Genomic DNA, 10,755 nt, shown 5'->3' with positions numbered 1-10,755 from the left:
GGCTGCGCATTGTGGCTGCTCACAAGTCAGGAAAGGGCTACAAGGCCATTTCTAAATGTTTTCAACATCCAGTGGCTACATTGCAAAGTATTATTACAAAATACACGATGCTCCACACTGTGGAAAATCTCAGAGGACGTGGCTGGAAACTAAAAGTGACACCTGTGCTGGTCAGGAGGATAGTGAGAGAGGTGAAAAAGAATCCAAGGATCACCACCAAGGCCATCCTGTGTATCTGCGCTCTGCTGGTGGCAATATCTCAAGGCAGACAATCCAACGGACACTGCACATTGCTGGCTTCCACGGATGCAGACCAAGGAGGACGCCACTTCTCCAGAAGAAACACACAAAAGTTTGCTTGGCCTTTGCAAATGCTCATCTGGAAAAATAAAAAGACTTCTGGTCTTCTGTGTTATGGTCAGATGAAACAAAAATGTAATTGTTTGGTCACAATGATGTTTCCTTCATTTGGCGTAAAAAAGGAGAAGCCTTCAACCCAAAGAACGCCATTCCCACTTTCAAACATGGTGGTGGGAACCTAATGCCTTGTAAACTGCGTGGTTGTGTGTCTATCTATCTATCTATCTATCTCTTTTGTGCCAAAACCCATTCCAGGCAGTAACAGTCATGCTTGTTATCAGGGACGGATCAAGACCAAGTTGCGCCTGTGGCAAAGTCAGGTTTTGGCGCCTAAACTGCCATTCATTTTGCCACCTTTTTAAGAATTCAACAAACTGCGCCCGGGGCAAGATACCCGCTTGCCCCCCACCTAGATCCGTCCCTGCTTGTTGTTGACATAAACTGATTCTGATTCTGACGTGACTGTGGACTGTCAGTATATAAAGCACTCTGGAAGATGTCAGCACTATTAAGCCCAATCTACACGATACGATTCTTTGTGCGAATCGATAACGATTCTAAATACGATCCGATTAAATTCGACATGTCTGTTCGGGATCGATTCAATGCAACTCGATTTGCCATTGCAAATCAATGGCAAATCGAATCGAATCGAGATTGGACATGTCGGATTTTATTGGATTGTAAATAGAATCGTAATCGAATCGCACAAAGAATCGTATTGTGTAGATGGGGCTTAAAAATGTAATAATACTGTTGTCAGTCAACAGCAAAAACAACAGTAATACAGTAATAATGAATGTGCTACAAGTTTGCTTACAAAACTCTACAAACCTAATAAATCTTTGCTCTATACTCTATACATTTTGGCCGGCATGCTTCACGAAATTGTTTAAAGATACACAATGTAGTTACTGTAACCTTCTCAGGGGGTTTAACTGAATTAGATGCTTCAATACTTTACTATGAGGCATTACAGAGGAGGCTGGCAAGGGTCTAATTAGCCAAACAAATTGAATGAATGAAATACCATGGAATCACGTTTGGTTTATCCAGGGATTCTTTTAATTACATAATTTGTATAGGAAACTAATTGAATCTTTATGCAAATCTGGCTTTCTTTCCTGCATATAAACTACCTCTGTGCTTCGGGACTCATTTCTGAGCACATGCATCTTAAAAAGCATTCCGAAATGGGAGAAGAAAATAGCATAAAAAATACTGGGTGCTTGCAGTTGCAATTAAAAGTGAAAATCATACTGTTGAATATACTCATGTGTTAAAAATGTTCATGTATTCTAAAGTGGCTCAAAGACATAAGATGACTGTCATTTGACCAACACATTTTCAGCCTAGTTGGGCAATAATTTGAAATGCCCTCTGGCTGACCAGGGGGAAGTAGAGATATAGCAGGTGTCTGTTGACTTAGGCTACTTTCCCACCAAGACGTTGCGTTTTAGGGGACGTTATGGTCGCACAGTGGCGGACACAGGCAGCAGTGGGCCCCTGTGCAAAATATCAATTGTGGGCCCCCCTGACCTGCGGCGCCGCGGCAAAAAATGGGTGCGGCTATAACCTGCGGCGGCAAAAAATGGGCGTGGATAGAACCTGCGGCGCGTAGCGCCGCGGCAAAAAATGGGCGTGGCAATGACCGGATAAGGGCGGAGCTAACTGTAATTTAAAGTGATCCCGGGGTGAGAGTGATATGGAGGCTGCCATATTTATTTCCTTTTAAACAATACTAGTTGCCTGGCGGCCCTGCTGATCTATTTGGCTGCAGTAATAAACTGAATTACACCAGCAACAAGCATGCAGCTTAATCTTCTCAGTTCTGACAATATTGTCAGAAACCCCTGACCTGCTGCATGCTTGTTCAGGGTCTATGGTTGAAAGAATAAGAGGCAGAGGACCAGAACGGCAACCAGGCAACTGGTATTGCTTAAAAGGAGAGAAATATGGCAGCCTCAATATTATTCTCACCTCAGGTTCCCTTGAAAAGTGCAACGCAAAGACAGTGGGCCCAAGTTTTGGTGACCCTTTCCCCAGAAAATTCACATAATTGTGCAGGTTTTCTCAAGAAAATACACATAATGTGAGCAGATTTGCCCAGAAAATACATTCAATCATGTCGGCAGATTTGCCCAGAAAATACATTCAATCATGTCGGCAGATTTGCCCAGAAAATACGTGCAATGATGTCGGCAGATATGCCCAGAAAATACGTGCAATGATGTCGGCAGATATGCCCAGAAAATACGTGCAATGATGTCGGCAGATATGCCCAGAAAATACGTGCAATGATGTCGGCAGATATGCCCAGAAAATACGTGCAATGATGTCGGCAGATATGCCCAGAAAATACGTGCAATGATGTCGGCAGATATGCCCAGAAAATACGTGCAATCATGTCGGCAGATATGCCCAGAAAATACGTGCAATCATGTTGGCAGATATGCCCAGAAAATACGTGCAATCATGTCGGCAGATATGCCCAGAAAATACCTGCAATCATGTCGGCAGATATGCCCAGAAAATACCTGCAATCATGTGGGCAGATATGCCCAGAAAATACCTGCAATCATGTCGGCAGATATGCCCAGAAAATACCTGCAATCATGTCGGCAGATTTGCCCAGAAAACACATGCAATCATGTAGCAAATTTGCCCAGAACATACATGCAATCATGTGGCAGACCTGCCCAGAACATACACGCAATCATGTGGCAGACATGCCCAGAACATACACGCAATCATGTGGCAGACCTGCCCAGAACATACACCTGCTAAAATAAATAATAAAAAAAAACATTTACTCACCTGCAGCAGCAGACCTCCTGTCCCAGCCTCCATCCGGCGCGCAGCTCCCATGGGTGGTTGGGTGGATAGGTAGCCTGGTGGGTAGGTAGGTAGCCCTTAGCCGGGTGGGTAAGTAGCCTGGTGGGTGGCTGGGTAGCCGGGTGGGTAGCCTGGTGGGTGGCTGGGTAGGCGGGTGGGTAGGTAGCCTGGTGGGTGGGTAGGTGGGTGGTTAGGTAGCTGGGTGGGTGGGTAGGTAGCCTGGTGGGTCTTTAGGTAGGTAGCCTGGTGGGTTGGTAGGTAGCCGGGTGGGTAGGTAGGTAGGTAGCCTGGTGGGTAGGTAGGTAGCCGGGTGGGTGTGTAGGTAGCCGGGTAGGTAGCCGGGTGGGTGGTTAGGTATCCGGGTGGGTAGGTAGCCGGGTGGGTGGGTAGGTAGCCGGGTGGGTGTGTAGGTATCCGGGTGGGTAGGTAGCCGGGTGGGTGGGTGGGTAGCCGGGTAGGTAGCCGGGTGGGTGTGTAGGTATCCGGGTGGGTAGGTAGCCGGGTAGGTAGGTAACCGGCAGGGTGGTTAGGTAGCCGGGTGGGTAGCTAGGTAGCCGGGTGGGTAGGCAGCCGGGTGGGTAGGTAGGTATCCGGGTGGGTAGGTAGCCGGGTGGGTGGTTAGGTAGCCGGGTGGGTGGGTAGGTAGCCGGGTGGGTGGGTAGGTAGCCGGGTAGGTAGGTAGCCGGCAGGGTGGTTAGGTAGCCGGGTGGGTAGCTAGGTAGCCGGGTGGGTAGGTAGCCAGGTAGGTAGCCGGCATGGTGGTTAGGTAGCCGGGTGGGTAGCTAGGTAGTCGGGTGGGTGGGTAGGTAGCCGGCAGGGTGGTTAGGTAGCCGGGTAGGTAGCCGGGTGGGTGGTTAGGTAGCGGGGTAGGTAGCCGGGTGGGTGGTTAGGTAGCGGGGTAGGTAGCCGGGTGGGTGGGTAAGGTACCCGGGTGGGTGGGTAGGTAGCCGGGTGGGTGTGTAGGTAGCCGGGTGGGTGGGTAGGTAGCCGGGTAGGTAGCCGGGTGGGTGGTTAGGTAGCGGGGTAGGTAGCCGGGTGGGTGGTTAGGTAGCGGGGTAGGTAGCCGGGTGGGTGGGTAAGGTAGCCGGGTGGGTGGGTAGGTAGCCGGGTGGGTGTGTAGGTAGCCGGGTGGGTGGGTAGGTAGCCAGGTAGGTAGGTAGCCGGCAGGGTGGTTAGGTAGCCGGGTGGGTAGCTAGGTAGCCGGGTGGGTAGGTAGCCGGGTGGGTAGGTAGCCAGGTAGATAGCCGGCAGGGTGGTTAGGTAGCCGGGTGGGTAGCTAGGTAGCCAGGTGGGTAGGTAGCCGGGTGGGTAGGTAGCCAGGTAGATAGCCGGCAGGGTGGTTAGGTAGCCGGGTGGGTAGCTAGGTAGCCGGGTGGGTGGGTAGGTAGCCGGCAGGGTGGTTAGGTAGCCGGGTAGGTAGCCGGGTGGATGGTTAGGTAGCGGGGTAGGTAGCCGGGTGGGTGGGTAAGGTAGCCGGGTGGGTAGCTATCCGGGTGGGGGGCCCGACTCCTATCCTCCCTCACTCACCTCGGGGCCCCCCTCCCGGTATGCGCGGCGGCCGGCGGGAGAGCAGAAAATACAGGAAGTCTCCGGCCGGGGCTGCAGCAGACGCTAGAGGCAGCTGCTGCTTAGTTTCCGATATGTCTCCAAGTTGGAGACCAAGCGGCAGCTGCCGCCCCGGCCGGAGACTTCTTGTATTTTCCGCTCTCCCGCCGCATGAGGGGGGGGGGGGCGAGGTGAGGGGGGAGGACAGGAGTTGGGCCCCCCAGGTTAAAAAAATAAAACATAAAAAAAAAAAAAAAATTAAATAAAAAAAACCTGCAATACTTAATGGGCCCCTGAAGCAGCAGAACTTCAGGGGCCCTCGTGCGGCGGCACGGCCTGCACGGCCGTATGTCCGCCACTGTGGTCGCATAACGTGCCCCTAACACAACGTATGGTGGTGTTGAAGTTGGACGTCAGATTGAGCCACGTTATGCAGCTCTCAAAGCAGCCGCTCCAGGCTAGTGATGGGAAGTCCGGATCTTTTTAAGGATTCGGATCATTTGAATCGGATCATTGAAAAGATCCGGATCTTTGAACCGAATCATTTGAATCATTTTACTAGGGAAGCAGACTGGGTGAAATGACTAGCAGGACAGGACTTTCCCTGCACTGTACATTCTGTATGTTCCTGTTTCTTCCAGACAGACATCCACTGTGAACCGAATCTTTCATTGTGATGATCCGGATGATTCGACTCACAAAAAAGATTCGGATCAAATGAATGATTCGTTCATGATCCGGACAACACTACAGTCCCACCACGAGTCACCACAGTGCAGTGAATATTAATTAGCCATGTGGCTGGCGGAGGAGGAGGAGGGGAGACCTCCTCCTCCAACATTACTGAGCATGTGCAAACAGTCTAACGTGGCTTAGCCCAGTATAACCTACAGCATGCAGCACTTTGTTTAAACGTGCTACGTTACTATGTAATGCAACGTGGGCACTGTGAACAGAACATTGATTTTACAGTGCTGTGAGTTAGGCTGCATTACTGGCTGCTGTAACGTGGGACTTTAACGTCCCACTGTGAAACCAGTCTTAAGCAGCAGATGTTCTGCCTCGGAGCAGTGCTTTTCAGCGCTGCTAGATTTGGGCTCAGCCGGCGCCTCCATAGACTTCAATAGGAATCATTCCTATTGAAGTGCTCAGTGAGTAACGTCGGCTCCGTCAGAAGACAGAGCCGAAGTTGCTTAAAAACATAATAATTCGGCCTCCAGCAATCGCTGGAAGCCGAATTATTTCATTCCCCTACTATCCATGTCGGCCTGGAGGGGGAATAGTAATTAAATCGGCCCGGACTTGTGCAGAAGCAGGATCAGCTATATAACGCTGTATCCTGCGCCCAAGTCTACCGGCGCCGATTTCAAATGTACGCGTTCTGCCTGATGCCTAACCCTACTTCCTTACCTATACCTCTTACACTAACCTCCTATCTACACCTAACACTGACCCAGCACTAAACCCCCTTTCCCCTTATCTGAACTCCCTTACCTACACCTAACACTAACCCCCAACCTGCACCTAAAACTAATCCCTTACCTACGTCTTACACAAACTCTCCTGCCTACACCTACCACTAATCCCCCTACCCCTTACCTATACCTCTTACACTAACCTTCTATCTACACCTAACAATGATGTACCACTAACCCCTCCACCTCCTTACTTGTGCCTTACACTAACTCCCCTACCTACACCTAATACTAACCTCTCCCACTTAGCCCTAACACTGACCTTCTTCTTACCTACTTCTTAATGAAGTGATGAACTGCTGTTCGCACTAAACGCTGTCGCTGTCTGTGGGTCAGGCTAGCACAGGGCCCAGGTGAGTGTGCTGTCCTGGTGATGGTGGTGGTGGTTGAAGAGGAACTTGGTGAAGGCTGGTGACCCTATACATGGACCACAGGAGGCCTCTGTCTGGGTGGAGGACCCTGGAATGTTTGTTTGAAACAGACAGTGATTTCTCTTTGTCTGAGGATCCACCTGGACTACAATCCTTGAAATTACTAGAGGATAGAAGAGAGGACCTTTTTTTCCACAATTGTCACTGAGAACATTGGTCTTTTTAACTGTCTTTTAAGTTTATATCTACAATTAATTTTTATTGTACAGTATTTTATTTTCATATCTCGTGGGGAAGTACCCTCTATGATTGTATGTGAGCTATTGTGGGGTGCATATAACACTAGTCCAGAGGCATAGGAAGCCCATTGGCAGATGTATAGTACAACTCTGTGGGGCTGTGGCAGAGAGCTCATTTTCTTTGAAAGTATATCCATACACCATAGAATCTTGGTTGTTCAATCTTGCCACTTTCACAAAGTTTAAGAACTTATCAAAACAATAACTTCAAAGTATTTTCAATTTTTTTACAATTAAGATTGTACAAAATACAATCCTGTATATCAAGAAGTACAATCAATGTTTCTCTCTGATTTTAACATTTGAAAATGATGACCAATGTATCACCTAAACACTGGTTCGCACGACTGCCGGGGACCCCGGTCTCTCTCACTGGCTGGGGCCCCCAAACCACCATGCGATACCCAGAGGGAAGTGCGGGTGGGCCCTAGACCTCTCACCCCCAGGCAGACCCGGATTTACCTCACAGGAGCCTATAGGCACTGATGTCCTGGTACCTTAGACTTCGCCATCCATGAACATAACAAACCACCATCAAACTTCACCACAAGTGTGCTGGCTGGCCCAGCTGTCACTTATTACTTACTTCCCTTGCTTGTCATAGGTAGCTACAGGTGCCGCTTAGTATTAAGTAGCTAGTGGTGCCCCTGACTGAAGGGAAATCTCAGCAGTGGAATGCAGAGAGCTGGGGTAAGTAACCTCTCATTTACACTCATCAGGATAGGGAAGGAGGTGCTCTGGGAGAGGAGTGAGTCACCTTTCCATCATCAGGCGCCTGCAGGCACGTGCCTACAGTGCATTATGGTAAATCCGGCCCTGCCCACAGGGAATTCACCCTCCACTGCCTCTGAACTGAATGCTAACTGCAAAACACACTATTTGCTCACTCCCAGCTAAAGCACTTTCCTACCTTTATTTAGTCAGCAGGTGCCAGTCAGCCAATCAGGTGTACTGTTATACACCCTTTGCCTGCCGTACCAAATCTAGCAGGAATTGCATAAATTAGCATTCAGGTGGGAGGCTTCGGTTGGACGTAATCTTAGATTACATCTTTTACAGGGACGCCCCGTGTAGGCATCTCCCACACGGTCCCCTCCGTAACCACTCACCTGTCTAGCGCATCCTGGAAGCTGCAAAAAAGAAATTTAAAACCACAAACACTGGTCCGCACGACAGCCGGGGGCCCCAGTCTCAATGTACACTCACACAATTTTTCCCCCATTATAAAAAAAAATATATCGAAAACGCTTGATAAAAAATGTCTTAAGTCTAGAAAGAAAGGAATTGACTATTTATGCTATACCTTTCAATTTTCGAAAAATCGTACAGAAATTCCCACACTCCCAATCAAGTTTTATTTAAAAAAAAAAAGTAAAAAAAAAAACCACTTGATTGTTCTGTACAACTGATCCTTTTATCATACGGCCGTAAAATGGGATCTTTTTATTGTATCGTGTGTGGCCAATGGCTGTCAGGCTTTTCTCACACCTCTGTGGCCCTTATTCAGGGCTGGTGCACACCAATAGCGCATCTGAGCGGTTTTAAAAATGCCATTGCTCTGAAAAGCGATTGGCTAATGTATTTGAATGGGATGGATCACACCAGAGCGATGCGATTTTCTCCCAAATGCAAACGCGGGTCCTGCAGCATTTCTGCTGATTTCTGAGGCAATTCAGCCTCAATGTTAAGTATAGGAAAGTGGAAAATCGCTCTGAAAAGCGCTAGAACAGAGCAATTTTCAAAGCGTTTTTGTTACAGAAGCTGTTCAGTTCCAGTTCTTCTATAACAAAAAAAAAAACCTATACCAAAACGCTCCAAAAATCGCAAGACATGATTAGAAAATCGCTAGGCACATGCCTATAATGGCTCTGAAAAAATCACTTCAAGATGTGCTGAGCACTTGTTACGCTAGCGCTTTTTGGGGTGCACTGGCCCTCAATTCACTTTTTCTCCTAAGTTGCAGATAGGATGGTAAACAACACGCTGTTCAACAAAATGTAAGTTACACATTTTTTTTGCTTAGCTGCTCCCAAGGTTTTAAATTTAGGTTAGGTCACTTGCCCGGAGGTTTGCCTCACCGTGGCACAAGTGTCTAGTACATTATACTTTGCATGCAAACCATATTGGAAGCTAAAGTTCCTCCTAGCGTAATAAATGTTAGCACTTGTTTTGGATGCAGGGCATGCATTTTTCAGTCTAGCAGAGGAGATGTACGCCTGTGCGATTAACCATTCAATTGCAGCATGTGTTTAGGGATGCGCAGCTTTCCCCCCACTGTTTCTTAACTCTGTAAGTATGTAACTATCAGGTTAGCTGCTCCCAGCCCCTCCTCCTGAGTTTCCTGTTTGCATGATAAGTAGTAGCAGATTTGCATATGATTTGCATCTGAATTCAATGTGAAGTGTGCAGAAAGTCTATTTAGGTGCTGCACACATGAGCTGGTGGTCATTTCAGATGCAGCCTTAGTGGTATGCGCTGGCGTTCTCCTCGCTAAACAACACGCTGTGCCCACTTACATAATGGTTACAACACTTTCCTGAACTTCCAGAACAAATGATGGCACGAGTGTCGCACGTCCCGGATAAATGCTGAAAATCTCTGGATAAAGGAGTCACAGACACCGCAACGGCTGGATACAACCCAGACTCTCACTGTGCCTGGCTGAACAAATCCCGTCAATGCTGTCTCTTTTTAGGAGGAACTGCCTCGTGTTCATCTGCACAGAGCATATCAATGTCATCTTACATTACGGCTACTGCTGCCAAGACATGGAGAGCTTGGAAACAATGTGCATTTTGAAAATTTGTTATATTTAAAATGGAGAAAGAAAACAAGGCAAATACACATTAAAAGCCCCTTGTCACTAGTTAAAGGAATGTAATCTAGTGCCAGGACTGTAAATGTTATGTGGCTTTATTATATAGCTGTACTCCGAATTGACTGTGGCGCACATATATACAGTCTGAGTAGCGTTATCAGCTGTAGTATTTGGTGATACAGGTTGAAACGGGTAGTTTTGGCGCCTGCTATCGTACGAAATGTGGGCGCTGCCATAGGCGCCATTACAAATAGTGGCTAGAGTGTGAAATTTGGGTGCAGAATTAATAGCCAATTTCAAGCAGTAGTTGCTTTTCACAATGGGGCTTATGGCGGCGCCCCAAAATGATCATAATAGTGGCGAATTGGTGGGTGACAGTTAAGGTTAGGAGTGGGGAGGACGGTTAAAGTAAGGTGTGGATGGGGGGGGGGGGGGGGGGTGTTCTTTAGGGGTTAGGCAATGGGTGGGAGGGGTGGTTAAATGTAGGCGTGGAGGGTGGTGTTTTTAAGGGCTAGGAATGTGGGAAGTGGTTAACCTCCCTAGCGGTAATTCCGAGCTACGTGGAGCTCTATGCAGAGTATAGCACGCAGCGGGTGCCTTTACTCACCTCCCGGGGGATCCAGACATTGGTAGCTGTTCTCCTTCCTGTCCTCCGAGGCTCTGAATCACTCTGCTGAGATCGCCGATCTCACCACAGAGTTACAGCGCCACCCGGAGGACAGAGGTAAAATTGCAGTGCTGGAGCCCAGGGAGATAAGTGAGAGCAGGGGCTGCTGCAGAGACTCTGGTGCTATGATTTTTTCCTGATTTTCGGGTCTGAGACGTTTTGAAAAGACCCTACAATCTGGAAATAATCATACTGCCAGGGGGGTTAAGGTTAGGTGTGTGTGTGTGTGTGGGGCGGGAATATTTTTAAGAGTTAGGCATGGAGGGGAGGTGGGTTAAGGTTAAACATTGGTAGGGGAGGGTTCTTTGTGACAGTAGTGTTAGGTTAAGTTTTAGTAAAATATCAGTATTATTTTCCAATCTTTTACTACGTTAATTTACACTTT

Source organism: Hyperolius riggenbachi, chromosome 2, assembly GCF_040937935.1.
Source record: "Hyperolius riggenbachi isolate aHypRig1 chromosome 2, aHypRig1.pri, whole genome shotgun sequence".
NCBI lineage: Eukaryota > Metazoa > Chordata > Amphibia > Anura > Hyperoliidae > Hyperolius > Hyperolius riggenbachi.
Note: the sequence above shows the minus strand (reverse complement) of the source record.